At 44.8% G+C, this 18,603-nt stretch overlaps 1 protein-coding gene and 1 pseudogene across 6 annotated transcripts in view; both read left to right on the top strand.

Annotated features, from left to right (window-relative positions):
• Positions 1-13,531: 13,531 nt before the first annotated feature.
• Positions 13,532-14,745, top strand: LOC143688477 (large ribosomal subunit protein uL2-like; annotated as a pseudogene). The gene is made up of 2 exons (XR_013178099.1): positions 13,532-14,202; positions 14,493-14,745. The product of XR_013178099.1 is annotated as a large ribosomal subunit protein uL2-like (transcript).
• Positions 14,746-14,754: 9 nt separating this feature from the next.
• Positions 14,755-18,603, top strand: part of ZNF34 (zinc finger protein 34) — a 49,649-nt gene continuing 45,800 nt past the window's right edge. For all 5 annotated transcript variants that reach the window (XM_077166440.1, XM_077166438.1, XM_077166439.1 and 2 more), the window contains exon 1: positions 14,755-18,600. The gene's annotated coding sequence lies outside the window, so the exon portion shown is untranslated. The remainder of the gene's footprint in view (positions 18,601-18,603) is intronic.

Below are 18,603 nucleotides of genomic sequence, written 5' to 3'. Positions count from 1 at the left end.
TGGTGCTGGAAGTGTCAGTGGCAAATAGAGATGCTGTCTGGAGCCTTTGGCAGGCCCCTATAGGAGAAGCACAATGCAGACCCTTAGGATTTTGGAGCAAATCCTTACCAGCTGTTGCAGATAACTACTCTTCTTTTGAGAAAGAGCTTTTGGCCTGCTACTGGGCCTTATTAGAGACTGAACTCTTAACAGACTGAGACCTGAGTTGCCTATCATGAGCTAGGTGATGTCTGACCCACCAAGCCATAAAGTTGGGTGTGTGCAGTAGCACTCTATTGTAAAATGGAAATGGTATATATGAGATAGGGCCAGAGCAGGTTCTGCAGGCACAAGTATGTTACATGAGGAAGTGGCCCAAATGACCATAGTCTCCACTACTGCCACATTATCTTCTCTTTCCCAGACCAGAGCTATGACCTCTTGGGGAGTTCCTTGCAGTGAATTGACCAAGGAAGAGAAAACTCGAGCCGGGTTACAGATGTTTCAGTATGATATGCAGGTACCACCTGAAAGTGGACAGCTGCAGCATTACAACCCCTTTCTGGGGTGTCCTTGAAGGACAGTGGTGAGGGGAAATCCTCCCAGTGAGCAGAACTTCGAGCAGTGCACCTGGTTGTTAATTTTGTGTGCTGGTTTGAAAGGAAGTATGCCCCCTAAGAAAAGCCATGTTTTGATATAAATCCCATTTCTTAAAGGTAGAATAATCCCTATTCAATACTGTATATTTGAAACTGTAATGAGATCATCTCCCTGGTTGATGTGATTTAGTCAAGAATGGTTGTTAAACTGGATTAGGGGATAACATGTCTCCACCCATTTGAGTGGGTCTTGATTGGTTTACTGGAGTCCTATAAAAGAGGAAACATTTTGGAGAGAGAGATTCAGAGAGAGAGCAGAACGATGTAGCCATGAGATGCAGAGAGTCCACGAGCCAGCAACCTTTGGAGATGAAGAAGGAAAATGCCTCCCGGGGAGCTTCATGAAACCAGAAGTCAGGAGAGAAAACTAGCAGATGATGATGCCATATTTGCCATGTGCCTTTCCAGATGAGAGAGAAACCCTGAACTTCATCGGCCTTCTTGAACCAAGGTTTCTTTCCCTGGATGCCTTTGATTGGATATTTCTATAGACTTGTAATTGGGACATTTCTCGGCCTTAGAACTGTAAACTAGCAACTCATTAAATTCTCCCTTTTGAAAGCCATTCCATTTCTGGTATATTGCATTCTGGCAGCTAGCAAACTAGAACATTTTGCTTAGAAGGAAAACTGGCCAGAGGTGCATTTGTATACTGACTCATGGGCTCTTGCTAATGGTTTGGCTGGATGGTCAGGGACTTGGAAAGACCGTAATTGGAAAATTGGTGACAGAGAGGTCTGGGGAAGAAGTATGTGGATAGACCTTTCTGAGTGGGCTAAAAACATGAAGATATTTGTGTCCCATGTGAATGGGCACCAGAGGGTGACTTCAGCAGTGCAAGGCTTTAATAATCAAGTAGATAAGATGATCCGTTCTGTGGGTACCAGTCAGCCTCTTTCCCCAGCAACTCTTGTCCCTGCCAAATGGGCTCATGAACAAAGTGGTCATGGTGGTAGGGGGTGGAGGTTATGCACGGTCTCTGCACCATGGACTTCCACTCACCAAGGCTGACTTGGCTACAGCCACTGTTGAGTGCCCAATCTGCCAGCAGCAGAGACCCACATTCAGCCCCTGATGTGGCACCATTCCCTGAGGTGATCAGCCAGCTACATGGTGGCAGGTTGATTACATTGGACCCCTCCCTTCATGGAAGGGGCAGAGATTTGTTCTAACTGGAATAGACGCATCTCTGGATATGGGTTTGCTTTCCCTGCATGCAATGTTTCTGCCAAAACTACCATCTGTGGGCTTAAAGAATGCCTTATCCATCATCATGGTATTACAGATAGCATTGCTTCTGATCAAGGAACACACTTCACAGCAAATGAAGTGGGGGAATGGGCACATGCTTATGGAATTCCCTGATCTTACCATGTCCCCCATCATCCAGAAGCAGCTGGATTGATAGATCGGTGGAATGGCCTTTTGAAAACTCAATTACAGTGCCAACTAGGTAGCAAAAACTTGAAAGGCTGGGGTAATATTCTCCAGGAAGCTGATATGCTCTGAATCAGTGTCCACTGTATGTGCTGTTTCTCCCATAGCCAGGATCCATGGGTCCTGGAACCAAGGGGTGGAAAAGCGAGTGGCACCACTCACTATTACCCCTAATGATCCACTAGGAAAATTTTTGCTTCCTGTCCCTGTGACCCTGAGCTCTGCTGTTCTACAGGTTTTAGTTCCAAAAGGGGGAGTGCTTCCACCAGGAGACACAACAATGATTCCAATGAACTGGAATCTAAGACTGCCACCTGGTCACTTTGGGCTACTCGTGCCCCTGGATCAACAAACCAAGAAGGGGAGTGCATTATCGTCTGGGGTGATTGACCCTGACTATCACGGGGAAATAGGACTGCAACTTTACAATGGAGGTAAAGAAGAGTGTGCTTGCAATATAGGAGATTCCTTAGGGCATCTTTTAGTACTACCATGCCCTGTGATTAAAATCAATGGAAAACTGAAGCAACCCAATCCAGGAAGGCCTACCGATGGGTCTAAAACTTCAGGAATGAAGGTTTGGGTCACCCCCCAGGCAAAGAACAATGGCCAGCTGAAGTGCTTGCTGAGGGTAAAGGGAACATGGAGTGGGTAGTGGAAGAAGGTATGATAAATATGAACTATGATCATGTGCTCAGTTACAGAAACGAGGACTGTGATGCTGTTTTGTTCCTGCTATACTATTTAAGTTGTAAGATATCCAATTTAAGAATGAATATTACTCAAGGACTTGCAACCCTATTCTGGAGATAGTTACTGTGTTTCCAGTTATATGCAGGACAGTTGAGTATTGTTAGGTGAAAGAAAAAACGTGTGTTTTAATGTTTTTTATTTAGAAATTAGGTATGGTTTAAGGTGATATATATAGCTGCCAAGTTGACAAAGGGGTGGACTGTTATGGTCAGGTTCATGTGTCAACTGGCCAGGTGGTACCTGTTCGTCTGGTTGGGCAAGTGCTGGCCTGTCTGTTGCAATGAGGACATTTCATAGAATTAGATCATGATCATGTCAGCTGCATCCACAGGTGATTCTATGTAATCAGCAAAGGGGAGTGTCTTTTGAAATGAGTGATGCTCAAATCTAATCAGTGGAAGCCTTTTAAGGAGGATTCAGAAGAGACAGGCTCTATTCCTGCTTTGGCTAGCAACCCTCTCTTTTGGAGTTCATCCAGACCCTCCATCGGAATAGTCGATTTCATAGCCTGTCTTGAGGATTTTGGACTCTGTGTTCCCGTGGTCATGTGAGACACTTTTATAAATTTTACATTTGCGAGTGTTCCCTGTTGATTCTGTTTCTCTAGAGAACCCTAATTTTAATACACCAAGCAAGAATTCTGTGTCTTTAAAAAATAAAGGAGAGATTAAGACTTTCCTAGATAAACAAAAGTTGAAGAAGTTCATCATCATTTGACCAGCCCTATGAAAAATTGTAAAGGGAGTTCTTCAGGTTGAAAGGAAAGGAGCTCTAAACAATAGATCAAAGTTCCATTAGGAATTAAAGATGACCAGTAAAGGTGATGATGAGTAAATATAAATGCCACTACTATTGTGTATTTTAAATTCACCTTTCACTTTCTACATTTATACAAATGCATAAAAAAGTAATGATAAACCAATGGTTTTAGATTCATATATATTACAATAAGATCTACATACAGGTGGGAGCATGGAGGGATAGAGGAACATGGTGTGAAGTTAGGTTGGTATCAAAATAAATGTAACTGTCATAGATTTAGGATATGAAATTTAAACCCTGGATTACCACAAAGAAAATATTGGCAAATATGCACAGAACAGAAATCAGAAGGAATTCTAAAGCATTTGCTACAAAAATGTGCAAAAGACTTGAATAGACATTGCTCCACGGATATACAAACAGCCAATAAGCACATGAAAAATGCTCAGTATGACTTCCAGAGAAGATGGCGGCTTAGTAAGACGCGCGGATCTTAGTTTCTCCTCCAGGACAGCTACTAGGGGAGTAGAAATGACACAGAACAGCTCCCAAAGCCACGACAGAGATAAAAAAGACAGCGTACCCCATCCTGGAATGGCTGGCTGGCTGAGAGAACCCGCTCTGGTGAGATCGCCGAGGGGCGCAGGCTTCACTGGGCGGTGCGGCAAGCGGCCGGAGTCACTCCCTTCCCCCTTCTCGGGCCGGCTGGGAGAACTGGACAGGCAGTCCCCTCAAACCGCGGCAGCTGGCGCCCACACCACGCGCGGCCCCCCCGGACCAACTGAGAGAATTGGATCAGAAATCCCCAGGCCACGGAGAATGGTGACGGGGGGGCCCTTCAAACCCGTGACTCCCCGGGAACGTGCACTCTCCCGGGCGGGCCGCTGTGGCTGGCGCCCTCCCGCCACGTTTGGCACCCCAGGCTGACTAAGAAATTCGGACAGGCGCTTTCCCGGGCTGCGGTGGCCAGCGACCCTCCCCGCGTTCGGACCCCGGGCCGGCTGGCACTCTTCCAAGCCGCTTCAGCTAGCGAACCTCCCAGACGGCGAGAGTTTTCCAAAGTTAAAGGACCCACAGCACCTTTTACTGGTGGGACCCGCAGACAAACGTGTGCCACGAGTGCCACCTACTGGGCAGGATAAGAAAAACAGAACCCAGAGATTTCACAGAAAAATCTTACAACCTTATTGGGTCCGACACCCAGGGAAATCTGACTAAATGCCCAGACGCCAGCAGCAGAAGATAATTGTCCATGCTCAGAAGAATGAGAATATGGCCCAGTCAAAGGAACAAATGAATAGTTCAAACGAGATACAAGAGCTGAGACAACTAATGCTGAATATATGAACAGAAATGGAAAACCTCTTCAAAAATGAAATCGATAAATTGAGGGAGGACATGAAGAGGACATGGGCTGAACATAAAGAAGAAATAGAAAAACTGAAAAAACAAATCACAGAACTTATGGAAGTGAAGGATAAAGTAGAAAAGATGGAAAAAACAATGGATACCTACAATGATAGATTTAAAGAGACAGAAGATAGAATTAGTGATTTGGAGGATGGAACATCTGAATTCCAAAAAGAAACAGAAACTATTGGGAAAAGAATGGAAAAATTTGAACAGGGTATCAGGGAACTCAAGGACAATATGAACTGCACAAATATACGTGTTGTGGGTGTCCCAGAAGGAGAAGAGAAGGGAAAAGGAGGAGAAAAACTAATGGAAGAAATTATCACTGAAAATTTCCCAACTCTTATGAAAGACCTAAAATAACAGATCCAAGAAGTGCAGCGCACCCCAAAGAGATTACACCCAAATAGGCATTCTCCAAGACACTTACTAGTTAGAATGTCAGAGGTCAAAGAGAAAGCAGCAAGAGAAAAACAATCCATCACATACAAGGGAAACCCAATAAGACTATGTGTAGATTTCTCAGCAGAAACCATGGAAGCTAGAAGACAGTGGGATGATATATTTAAGTTACTAAAAGAGAAAAACTGCCAACCAAGACTCCTATATCCAGCAAAATTATCCTTCAAAAATGAGGGAGAAATTAAAACATTCTCAGACAAAAAGTCACTGAGAGAATTTGTGACCAAGAGACCAGCTCTGCAAGAAATACTAAAGGGAGCACTAGAGTCAGATACAAAAAGACAGAAGAGAGAGGTATGGAGACGAGTGTAGAAAGAAGGAAAATCAGATATGATATATATAATACAAAAGGCAAAATGTTAGAGGAAAATATTATCCAAACAGTAATAACACTAAATGTTAATGGACTGAATTCCCCAATCAAAAGACATAGATTGGTAGAATGGATTAAAAAACAGGATCCTTCTATATGCTGTCTACAGGAAACACATCTTAGACCCAAAGATAAACATAGGTTGAAAGTGAAAGGTTGGGAAAAGATATTTCATGCAAATAACAACCAGAAAAGAGCAGGAGTGGCTACACTAATATCCAACAAATTAGACTTCAAATGTAAAGCAGTTAAAAGAGACAAAGAAGGACACTATATACTAATAAAAGGAACAATTAAACAAGACATAACAATCATAAATATTTATGCACCGAACCAGAATGCCCCAAAATACGTGAGGAATACACTGCAAACACTGAAAAGGGAAATAGACTCATATACCATAATAGTTGGAGACTTCAATTCACCCCACTCTCATCAATGGACAGAACATCTAGACAGAGGATCAATAAAGAAATAGAGAATCTGAATATTACTATAAATGAGCTAGACTTAACAGACATTTATAGGACATTACATCCCACAACAGCAGGATACACCTTTTTCTCAAGTGCTCATGGATCATTCTCAAAGATAGACCATATGCTGGGTCACAAAGCAAGTCTTAACAAATTTAAAAAGATTGAAATCATACACAACACTTTCTCAGATCCTAAAGGAATGAAGTTGGAAATCAATAATAGGCAGAGTGCCAGAAAATTCACAAATACGTGGAGGCTCAACAACACACTCCTAAACAATGAGTGGGTCAAAGAAGAAATTGCTAGAGAAATTAGCAACTACCTCGAGGAGAATGAAAATGAAAACACAACATATCAAAACTTATGGGATGCAGCAAAGGCAGTGCTAAGAGGGAAATTTATTGCCCTAAATGCCTATATCAGAAAAGAAGAAAAGGCAAAAATTCAGGAATTAACTATCCATTTGGAAGAACTGGAGAAAGAACAGCAAACTAATCCCAAAGCAAGCAAAAGGAAAGAAATAACAAAGATTAGAGCAGAAATAAATGAAATTGAAAACATGAAAACAATAGAGAAAATCAACAAGGCCAGAAGTTGGTTCTATGAGAAAGTCAATAAGATTGATGGGCCCTTATCAAGATTGACAAAAAGGAGAAGAGAGAGGATGCAAATAAATAAGATCAGAAATGGAAGAGGAGACATAACTACTGACCTCACAGAAATAAAGGAGGTAATAACAGGATACTATGAACAACTTTACGCTAATAAATACAACAATTTAGATGAAATGGACGGGTTCCTGGAAAGACATGAACAACCAACTCTGACTCAAGAAGAAATAGACGACCTCAACAAACCAATCACAAGTAAAGAAATTGAATCAGTCATTCAAAAGCTTCTTAAAAAGAGGGGCGGGCCGCGGTGGCTCAGCGGGCAAAGTGCTTGCCTGCCATGCCGGAGGACCTCGGTTCGATTCCCGGCCCCAGCCCATGTAAAAAACAAACAAACAAACAAAATACAATAAAACAAGAAAATGTTTAAAGATGTTTCCCTTTCTTCCTCCCTTCCTTCCTTCCATCCTTCCTTCCTTCTCTCTGTCTTTCCTTCCCTTCCTCCCTTTCTCTAAAAAAAGCTTCTTAAAAAGAAAAGTCCAGGACCAGATGGCTTCACATCTGAATTCTATCAAACATTCCAGAAAGAATTAGTACCAACTCTGCTCAAACTCTTCAAAAAAATCGAAGCGGAGGGAAAACTACCTAATTCATTCTATGAAGCCAACATCACCCTCATACCAAAACCAGGCAAAGATATTACAAAAAAAGAAAACTACAGGCCAATCTCTCTAATGAATATAGGTGCAAAAATCCTCAATAAAATTCTAGCAAATCGTATCCAACAACACATTAAAAGAATTATACATCATGACCAAGTAGGATTCATCCCAGGTATGCAAGGATGGTTCAACATAAGAAAATCAATTAATGTAATACACCATATCAACAAATGAAAGCAGAAAAATCACATGATCATCTCAATTGATGCAGAGAAGGCATTTGACAAGATTCAACATCCTTTCCTGTTGAAAACACTTCAAAGGATAGGAATACAAGGGAACTTCCTTAAAATGATAGAGGGAATATATGAAAAACCCACAGCTAATATCATCCTCAATGGGGAAAAATTGAAAACTTTCCCCCTAAGATCAGGAACAAGACAAGGATGTCCACTATCACCACTATTATTCAACATTGTGTTGGAGGTTCTAGCCAGAGCAATTAGACAAGAAAAAGAAATACAAGGCATCAAAATAGGAAAAGAAGAAGTAAAACTATCACTGTTTGCAGACGATATGATACTATACGTCGAAAACCCGGAAAAATCCACAACAAAACTACTAGAGCTAATAAATGAGTACAGCAAAGTAGCAGGTTACAAGATCAACATTCAAAAATCTGTAGCATCTCTATACACTAGCAATGAACAAGCAGAGGGGGAAATCAAGAAACGAATCCCATTTACAATTGCAACTAAAAGAATAAAATGCCTAGGAATAAATTTAACCAAAGAGACAAAAAAACCTATATAAAGAAAACTACAAAAAAACTGCTAAAAGAAATCACAGAAGACCTAAATAGATGGAAGGGCATACCGTGTTCATGGATTGGAAGACTAAATATAGTTAAGATGTCAATCCTACCTAAATTGACTTACAGATTCAATGCAATACCAATCAAAATCCCAACAACTTATTTTTCAGAAATAGAAAAAACAATAAGCAAATTTATCTGGAAGGGCAGGGTGCCCCGAATTGCTAAAAACATCTTGAGGAAAAAAAAACGAAGCTGGAGGTCTTGCACTGCCTGACTTTAAGGCATATTATGAAGCCACAGTGGTCAAAACAGCATGGTATTGGCATAAAGATAGATATATCGACCAATGGAATCGAATAGAGTGCTCAGATATAGACCCTCTCATCTATGGACATTTGATCTTTGATAAGGCAGTCAAGCCAACTCACCTGGGACAGAACAGTCTCTTCAATAAATGGTGCCTAGAGAACTGGATATCCATATGCAAAAGAATGAAAGAAGACCCATATCTCACACCCTACACAAAAGTTAACTCAAAATGGATCAAAGATCTAAACATTAGGTCTAAGATCATAAAACAGTTAGAGGAAAATTTTGGGAGATATCTTATGAATCTTACAATTGGAGGCAGTTTTATGGACCTTAAACCTAAAGCAAGAGCACTGAAGAAGGAAATAAATAAATGGGAACTCCTCAAAACTAAACACTTTTGTGCATCAAAGAACTTCATCAAGAAAGTAGAAAGACAGCCTACACAATGGGAATCAATATTTGGAAATGACATATCAGATAAAGGTCTAGTATCCAGAATCTATAATCAGATTGTTCAACTCAACAACAAAAAGACAGCCAACCCAATTACAAAATGGGAAAAAGACTTGAATAGACCCCTCTCAGAGGAGGAAATACAAATGGCCAAAAGGCACATGAAGAGATGCTCAATGTCCCTGGCCATTAGAGAAATGCAAATCAAAACCACAATGAGATATCATCTCACACCCACCAGAATGGCCACTATCAACAAAACAGAAAATGACAAGTGCTGGAGATGATGCGGTGAAAGAGGCACAGTTATCCACTGTTGGTGGGAACGTCAAATGGTGCAACCACTGTGGAAGGCAGTTTGGCGGTTCCTCAAAAAGCTGAATATAGAATTGCCATACGACCCAGCAATACCATTGCTGGGAATCTACTCAAAGGAATTAAGGGCAAAAGCTCAAACGGACATTTGCACACCAATGTTTATAGCAGCATTATTTACAATTGCAAAGAGATGGAAACAGCCAAAATGTCCATCAACAGACGAGTGGCTAAACAAATTGTGGTATATACATACGATGGAATATTATGCAGCTTTAAGGCAGGATAAACTTATGAAGTATGTAATAACATGGATGGACCTAGAGAACATTATGCTGAGTGAATCTAGCCAGAAACTAAGAGACAAATACTGTATGGTCCCAATGATGTGAATCGACACTCGAGAATAAACTTGGAATATGTCATTGGTAACAGAGTTCAGCAGGAGTTAGTAACAGGGTAAGATAATGGGTTGGAGCTGATGGGATACAGACTGTGCAATAGGACTAGATACAGAAACTCAAAAATGGACGGCACAATGATACCTAATTGTAAAGTAATCATGTTAAAACACTGAATGATGCTGCATCCGAGCTATAGGTTTTTGTTTTGTTTTTTTTTGTTTTGTTTTGTTCTTACTATTATTACTTTTATTTTTTTTCTCTATATTAACATTCTATATCTTTTTCGGTTATATTGCTAGTTCTTCTAAACCGATGCAAATGTACTAAGAAACGATGATCATGCATCTATGTGATGATGTTAAGAATTACTGATTGCATATGTAGAATGGTATGATATCTAAAAAAAAAAAAAAAATGGACAGCACAATACTACCTAATTGTAATGTAATTATGTTAAAACACTGAATGAAGCTGCATCTGAGCTATAGTTTTTTTTCTTATATATTTTTGTATTTTTTATTTTTATTTTTATTTTTTCTCTATATTATCATTTTATTTCTTTTTATGTTGTCTTGGTATTTTTTTTTCTAAATTGATGCATATGTACTAAGAAATGATGATCATACATCTATGTGATGATATTAAGAATTACTGATTGCATATGTAGAATGGAATGATTTCTTAATGTTGTGTTAGTTAATTTTTTTATTTAATAAAAAAAATTTTTAAAAAATGCTCAGTATCATTAGGCATTAGTAAAATGCAAATCAAATGCAAAATGAAATTTCAACTTACACCCATTAGAATGAATATTGTTTTAAGAAAACAACATCAGTTATTTTAAAATACAATTTTTTTGACATAAAGTTGTTAAATTTCTTTTGGGCAGATCAATTTTTTAATTAATATAGTTAGATATCATTTCTGTTATAAACCATGAAATGTCAGTGTTCAGCTGATGATATGACCGAGAAATGAAAAAGCAAAATTCAGTGAAGGTAATACTGAAGGAAAAGATCTGCTTTGCTTTGACAGTGTCAGCAATTAGTAGTTTTAATGTTAAGTCTGAAAAAATAAGTGTAGATACATTTTATATTAAGGACAGAACAACATCAAAACAACTCCAAAACTGGGAAAGTTTTATTGTTTTGCTTACAGTAAATGAACCGATTTTTTTTCCCCATATAAAATGCTGATATTTACAGGAAGCTGGCCACTTTCACAATTACAATAAAAGTACCGGGTGAAATGTCAAAAGAAGACAGTGTGTGGGCAGCAGCAGATTTCTTTGACAAAGTGTTTCTCGAAAGAGATAACACTTATTTTCACATTAAAGAAATTTGATATATTTGTGGAATCAGGGCTGCTGGGTTTTTTTTTTTTTTTTTTCACATGGGTAGGCACCAGGAATCGAACCCGGGTCCTCTGGCATGGCAGGCAAGCATCATTGCCTGCTGAGCCACTGTGGCCTGCCCAAGGCTGCTGGGTTTTAAATTTAAATTCGAGATTATCAACTACTGCTAAATGAGACTAATATCGTCTTTCATATTGACTGTCTTAATCAGTCTAAGTAATCTGTCTCAATTTTAAAATGAAACATGCTTCTTATGAGAAAATTGGACCTTTGATATGTCAAGTTAACAAAAAAATCTCTGAATCATAGAATGGAAATGTGTAAACATGTTATATATTGAATGTTATCAAGCTCTTTAACAGGTATGGCTAGTTTCTGAATAGTTACTAGGACATTAAGGAAAGGGATACTTCATACAAATGAATGGAATATGCAACTAAATGAGGCTTCAGAATTGGCCTCAGCAAAGTCCCCCTGAGGGAGGGGAGAAAGATCATGGATCTATTAAACCTTACCACCAGGGAATCCCCTCATACGGTGTCAAACTTTAGGGTACTAATGTACATAGTTGTTGGAAATGTAAAGTGGTTCAGGGGCTTGGAAAACAGTGTAGTGGGTTCTCAAAAAGCTAAACATAGAGGTACCATATGACCTGGTGATCCCAGTTCTATTTATATACCCCAATGAATTGAATGCAGGACTTGAACAGATATTTGTACACTAATGTTCATAGCAGCACTATTCACAATAGCTAAATGTGGAAGCAACTAAAAGATCTATCAGCAGATGAATGGATAACCAAAAAGTGGTATATCCATACAGTGGAATATTATTCAGCCATAAAAAGGAATGAAGTGCTACAGCATGGATGAACCTTGAAGACATCATGTAGAGTGAAAAAAGTCAGATACAAGGGACAGATGTTATTATTCCACTTACATGACATAGCTAGAATATGTAAATTCATAGAAAGTAGAAAACAGGTTACTACTGTTGGGGAGGTGGGGGAAGGGGAATGCGATTTTAGCACCTGGCCACCTGGCTCCCCTTCCTGCCCTTTCTTGCCACCTTCTTGTGACGTCAACAAACCCAGCTGGTACCACACCAGGTCCTCATATTTGGCCCTGCAGGGTAGAATTCCTGCAGTCACAGTTCTTCCTGCAAGCTCAGATGACAACTGGAATCTGCCCTTGCCTTCCTCCCTCCCTCACTGTCTCTCCCCCCCATGGCTGTCATTTGTCATTTAGACAAGGGTCCCATCTCATTTCCTGGCTAGTGTCATCCCTCTCCTGGATGACACCCCATGCATGCTACAGGGAGCCTCCCCTCCTGGGCTGTATGCATTCTGTTGGATATTCCTCCCCTCTATATTCAGACTCACTTTCCATCTCGAGGCTCTAATCCCCACCGCTCCTTCCCAGCAATCTCTATTCGCAGTACCTCATCGACATTCCTCCCTTCCACTTCTCTCTCCCACCCGGTCTGGTCAGTCTTGTTCCTTCACCTCATGGTCATCCATCCAGTCTCCCTTCATTCGTCCCTTCCCAGCGTAATACCGCCAATCCTCCCTTTCAGCCTCTGTGATCCCTGGTTCTGCCCTCCTGGTGTCCGGTGAAGCTTCCCCTCCTCTACCTGTCTGCAGGTCCTCCTGGAAGTGGGTCCCCTCTTCTCAGTTGTGACTCCTGAACTTTTCCTCCAGTTTCTGCCGCTCCCACTTCGCCCCGCACCGACGCCCAGGTAAAGATGAGGACCTTCTCCCTCCCTGGACGCTCCTGGCAAAGATGACCTCTGAGCTCCTCTCCCGTGCCCACACCCAGGTCAGCCACTCCAACCTCTATGAGGACGCAGCATTGGACAAAGTCCCACGTCTGCGGAGCAGTTGTTCTGGTGAGAGATGGACATTTGACATCTGTCACCCAGACCCCCAAGCTCTCTCGCTCAGCAAACCACGACCTGGCCTGGGTCAGTGCCATGTCTCTTCCCTCTGCACCGAGGTGCACTGGCGGGAGCCCCTCTCCCTACACTGGAGCCCCTCACGGACAAGAGGACAGCCGGCCATTCCGTGACCCTGGATAAGTCACTTAACCCCTCAGTGCCGCCTAAGACGCGAACTGGGCGACACCCGCCTGCCGGGAGATCCACGACGGTCCGGGCGTCCCTATCCTCTCGGAACCTGCCCGAGAGCGACCCCACTTTCCTCAAGGAAAGACCCCAGGACACTCCGTTCCGCAGGTCAGTGCGCCTGCGCGGAGGCTATAGCGGCGGGGGCCGGGTGGTCGCGGGCGAACTACAACTCCCTGCGTGCATCGCGCGACGGCGGCCCGCGGCACCCGCCCCGGAAGGTGAAGCCGCACCTGGGCGCCACATTTCTTTTTCCGCGGCAACTGTAAGCTGGTGGGACGTGTTGGCGGCGCCGCGGCCTCTGGGCTGTCCTTGGCCATTCGCCGCCCCCGGGTCCTCTGGGTCCAAACCGTTTCTCCTAACGAGGCTCTGCGGCGCACGGACGGGGCGGGGGGCGCAAAGGGGGCGAGGGACGCAGGGAGCCGGGCTGGCGGATGTTTGGCCCTGTTGCGAGATGATTGAGCCCCCTTCCCTCCAGGCCGGCCGTCGTGGGCCGCGTGACTCGTGGGCAGTGGAAGGGCGCGAGCTCCGTGTTCCGAGCGCACGTGAAGCACCGCAAGGGCGTGGACTTCGCAAACGGCAAGGCTACATTAAGGGCATCGTGGAGGTGTGGGGCATCGGCCGGGGCCGGATGGAGGGCGTAGGGCAGGCAGCCCCCCCCGGGACCTCGCGCTCACGCCGCCTGGGGCCACAGGAGATCATCCACGACCGGGGCCGCGGCGCACCCCTCGCCAAGGTAGTCTTCCGGGACCCGTACGGGTTTAAGAAGCGAATGGAACTGTTCATCGCAGCCGAGGGCATCCACACGGGCCAGTTCGTGTACTGCGGCAAGAAGCGTAAGTCTCGCGACTGTGAAGATAGTTGATTGTCTTGGTATTGGCCCCTGCCTGGGGAATTTAACTCCCTTAACCCCGTAAGAGTGGAGCATTCCGAGCAGTTGCTTCATCTGGGGAGAGCCTCTTGGCCAAAGAATGTACCCGGTGAGCAAAAGGAAACTGTAGGTTGAATGCTCCTCTGGGCTTTCGAGGCCACTACAGTGTGTAGATTTGCATTGGTTTCTTAGTTCTCAGGGTGTTAAGATGGGTCACAGTGCTGTCCTGAACACCCTGTGCTCCTTCTCTTGCAGCCCAACTCAACATCGGTAATGTCCTTCGGTGGGCGCCATACCTGAAGGTACCATCGTATGCTGCCTGGAGAAGAAGCCTAGTGAAGCTGGTGACCGGGGCAAAGTAACCCGTACCTCTGGGAACTTTGCCACTGTCATGTCATAACCCTGAGACCAAGAAGGCCCATGTGAAACTGCTTTCAGGCTCCAAAAAGGCCATCTTCTCAGCCAGCAGAGCCGCGGTTGGTAAGTCTGGCTGGTGGGGGGACAGGCTCTGAAGCTTCACATACACAATTAGTGGCTAGACCTAAGCCCTGGAATTCATCTGGTAGTCTGAGTCCGGTCTCCCCTAACTGCTGCTGTGTGGCCTCGAGCACTGGAAATCAGTTGTCTTGTCTAGAAAGCAGGCACAGTAGTAGCTGCTTCCTGGTTGAATGAGACGGTGGGATTAACCACCTGCAACTTGTAAGACACATGTTTACATTTCAGTGTGTTTTGTGATTCCCACAATTGGATCTAGCTTGTGAACAGCTTTTTCAGAGATTTGTGACATACTCCAAGCCACACAGTAAGTATTGAAACGAGGATTTGAACCCAGGTTTGTTTGTTCACTTAGCTGTTAACGGTTTCAAATCCCTGTGCCATCTCAACCCTGTCTAGATAGGCTCTGAATAAGCAAAGGTGTTGTCAAAGTTGTACAGGCTGGGACAGCTACCCTGTGGGGGATTTGGAAATTGAGTGAGCTGCTGGCAAGGGCAGTGGTCTAGTTCATTTGGCAGCACAAGTGATGGGGTGAGGACATGGCAGCTGGGGGAACATGAAGAAATTGCTGACAGACTTCACCTGTCACTGGGCCTCCTGGGAAGCAGTATATATTTCAGACAGAGGTTGGGCATTCACAGGCAAGGCCCCAGCTGTGGAACCTCTGATTAGTGGGGAGGGTCATGCAGTGTGATGTGTGCCCTGAGGTGCTTCCTCTCCCTTCAGGTTTGGTTGGGGGTGGGGGTGGGTTGGCTGCATTGACAAACCCATCCTTAAGTTTGGCTGTGTCTACCACAAACATAAGGCAAAGAGGAATTGCTGGCCTGGCGTGTGGGCTGTGGCCACAAATGTAAGTAGCCCAGCAGTTGGGTTTGGGGTATGTGTGGTATAGGGACCTAGCAGCCAGATGGATATTCTAAGAATGTTCCTTCCACTCATGGAAGGAGAATGATCTGTTGCTGGAGACCATAGGTTTGTATGTCTCAGACCAGTCCATCCTGCCCATGACTAATGGTAATCCTTGGGAGCCCCTGAGTCCATGGCAGGTGGAATCACTGCACACTAATGCCTCTGCCTTCTGCCTGCAGCCTGTGGAGCAGCCCTTCGGAGGTGGCAACCACCAACACATTGGCAAATCCTTCACTATCTGCAGAGATGCCCCTGCTGGCTGCAAAGTGGGTCTCATTGCTGCCGGTCAGACTGGGTGACTCTGGGGAACCAGGACTCTGCAGGAGAAAGAGAACTAGGGCTGAGGGATTTAATAAAGATTGTTCTACTGAGCTGTGAGCTAGCTGTGCATGCCCATGGATTCAGAGCGATGGCCCTGCTGGGTGGACCCTGTTAGGCTCAACCACAGGGTGGATTATGGACATCATTTGCAGGGAGAATATGTAGGAGACGCCAGTGAATGGCAGAAGGGAACATCCACAACTAAAGGGGGAGGGGTGTTCTGTGTGCTAGAGGCCTGCTTGCCTGGTGGTATTGAGGGAATAAGGACATGCAAGCTGGAGAGCAGGTAGGTAAAATGGGTAGTGCAAGTCCCCTGGCTGGGATCTGGACCCCACGTCCTGGCCATATCATCCAGGCTCGGCACTGATTTCCTGGTCCTCCAAATTGTGTGCTGTCCTCATGTGTTCCTGCAAGGTCACCACCTGGAGGTACCTCACTTGCTGCTGTTGACCATTCTGCCTGGTTCTGGGGCCCCAGAGCAAAGTGGGACATCTTAATTTACAGTAAAGAAGGCCAGACCTTGGTTTGCCTCACACACCTTGCCTGACTCTCCACTCCCCTGCTGGCTACCGCACGTGGTTGCATCCACTCTGCACAGTGTTGGTCCCCCATGGTAGGTCCGGTGGAGCAGTGGTCACTGCCATGTTGAGTCCCAGTCCTGTATGCTTTCCTCTCCAGGTTGGGTCTCTTCTAGCCCAGAAGAAATTCAAGTTGGTAATTAAGGTTGTGGGAGTTTCTAGTTATCCCAAACATGTTGAAATTGCCTGACTGCTTTGTTGAACAGAAAAGGACTACCTGCATGCCCCAAACTCCAAATTCTACCACATAGTTGCAGGTGGGAGTCACCCTGAGTAGCCCCTGCATGGGACATCAGTTTTCTGCGGTCTCATTGTGGCCTCACAGGACCTTGAGCATTATGGGGCTCTGGAAAGGAGTAGAGAAGTGTCAATAGAAGCAAAAGCAGGAGCCACTCACCAGGCCCTGCTGGGAGCCAGCCTGTGGAGGAAATGCAAACTGGAGAGGCCCTTTCTGGCAGAGTCCCTGTGCTCGGGCCAGTGCACTAGCCTGATCCTTACGCATGAGGACATCTCTGGCTTTTTATGGGAGTCACAGGTACAGTACTGCAGGTAAAGAAGACTTTGCTGTGGTACCAGGTTTGGTTCTTTGCTCTTATTTTCTGAGAGTGGTACAGGCCTAGCCATTCTGGCCCTGTCCTCACCATCCTGCTGTTGGCCTTCTTACCTGCCCCTAGGCTCTCCCCTATCCCAGGCAGAAACCCAAGGGGGTTGAGGCTTAGCCTAACCAGGGTTGGCCCCATCATTTGAGTTTGGAACTAAAGGCAGGAGGGGTATCTGCAAATGTTGGAGAAGCTCTCTACATTTGCCTCAGCCATGAGCTGCTGATACTGTTGATCTGGACAAAGTGGGCTGGGGACTTGGGCCAAGGGACACAGCCATCAGGGAGGGCTTGCTCCAGGAGCAGCCCAGATGCCCAAGATGGCTGAAGCAGCCAGGAGACACCCCAGAAAATGCAGGACAGGATGCAGCAGACTGCATGCTTGTGGAGGCAAAATACAAGTGAAAGCATTTGCATAGGTGTAAAGCTCATGGTCATTCTAACTTAAGAGTTCATGGAGCAGCTAAGGAGCTTGAGGTCCTTACAACCCTGTGCTTAATATGTTTTCATAATTTTGTAAGCTCCAGGACCTATAAAACCTGGATTTTCACTTTTTGGAAAATGCGCAAGACTTCACTCACATATTCTCAGGGTGACCACCACTAATGTTTTGGACTGTTTTCAGTATCAGCTTATTATCTACACTGTCTTGGGTGTCTTTGTTCCTCAAACAATTGACAGGTCAATATTCAGACTTATTCCTCTGGCCCCCTGGACCACCAGCATTCTCTGCAGAGCTGGACATTCCAGTCAGTGTGGCTGTGTGGTTAGTCTCCGGTGACTTGGTGAGACCTCCTAGTAACCAGCAAGCAGGAGCCTCTGGCTGAATTCAGGGGCCTGGCATCACTGGGCTAAAAGACCACCCAGGAGGCACTGGTGGTGCAACGGCCTGGGGCAGACCTGAGCTCTTATGGGTGGACCGCCTTCCCGTTCCGAACCCTAAGGACACTGGGTACTGGCTCCATATACCCAGGTGGGGTGGCGGGCAATGGATTAAACCCTGAAACAGTTCTTTGACAATACGCATCTTTTGCTTATCCTGGGAGAGCATGTGGCTTGAGGAAGGGGTTTCTGCGGCCTTTCCGTGCAAAGGAAAGGGACTATTCCTTGTGCCTTCATCTGCTCGTTAAGGGGAGATTTTCCCCGAAAAAATTACTGTAACCTATTCCTCTTCAAGCTGGCCACCAAAGCATCCGTTGTCTCGTTCTGAGGTCTTGGGGTTATGGCTAGACCGCCACCTGGTGGCAGCGTTCCCGACTTACAGCATTGCCGTTTGCGGTTCCTTGAGGGACCTACTGGGAACGCGCAAGGTTAACCACCGAGATTCCGGATCCTCCCGAGCCCCAGAGCGGCTTGAGTGGTTCCTGCCAGGACGGGGGTTGGGCCTCATCACTTCCGGCCCGATCCCTATTGGCGGGGCAGGCGGGGCCTGGTGTGGCGGCTGCTCATCTGTGACGCTCAGGTA

The sequence above is a fragment of the Tamandua tetradactyla genome, chromosome 6 (genome assembly GCF_023851605.1).
Source record: "Tamandua tetradactyla isolate mTamTet1 chromosome 6, mTamTet1.pri, whole genome shotgun sequence".
Classification (NCBI taxonomy): Eukaryota; Metazoa; Chordata; class Mammalia; order Pilosa; family Myrmecophagidae; genus Tamandua; species Tamandua tetradactyla.
Note: the sequence above shows the minus strand (reverse complement) of the source record. Positions and strands in the feature narration are given on the sequence as shown.